The sequence below is a fragment of the Emiliania huxleyi genome, assembly GCF_000372725.1.
Source record: "Emiliania huxleyi CCMP1516 unplaced genomic scaffold EMIHUscaffold_47, whole genome shotgun sequence".
In the NCBI taxonomy this organism is placed as follows: domain Eukaryota; phylum Haptophyta; order Isochrysidales; family Noelaerhabdaceae; genus Emiliania; species Emiliania huxleyi.
The window spans coordinates 472,028-472,643 of record NW_005198467.1 but is presented as its reverse complement, the minus strand read 5'-3'; positions in this window follow the sequence as shown (position 1 = coordinate 472,643).

Here is a 616-nt window from a genome sequence, read left to right as displayed (position 1 = left end):
GAAGGCCTCGAGAGGTGGCAAATGGCGCAAAGGGCCAAATCGATGTTCTTGTAACGCGGGTTGTATCACGGGAAGACGAAAAGAGTCTCGGAGGGTGATTGATACGTGGGGAGTTTCCCATTGAATGTGTGGAGCCGAAAAGGAAAGCAGAAGCGTTGCAGTTGGGAGAGGAAGAGAAGAGAGATTGAGAGGGAGAGAGAGAGAGAGAGAGAGAGAGAGAGAGAGAGAGAGAGAGAGAGAGAGAGAGAGAGAGAGAGAGATAGATACACACTATATACATACTAGTACACATTCGGCAAGTTTTAGCCACATGAAACCCGAGACCCCTCCCCACCGCCCCGATCCCCCCACCCCCTTGCTCCCCTCCCCCCCCTCGGGAGGGCCGAACTGAGGCGCCCGAGGGGAGCCCGCAATTCCCTTCCCCCCTCGGAGGGCCGGACTGAGGCGTCGAGGCCCCACTCTTTCCTTCGCATAGCGGCCACTCTTCGGATCGCTGGTCGAGCGACCCGGGGGATGCCCCGCGCGCCTGACCCAGGCGCGGAAACGAATCTGCGAGGCGTGGCCGCTCATGCGGCCCGATGGGGAGGAGGGGAAGACGTAGGGCGTGCTTGCGCGC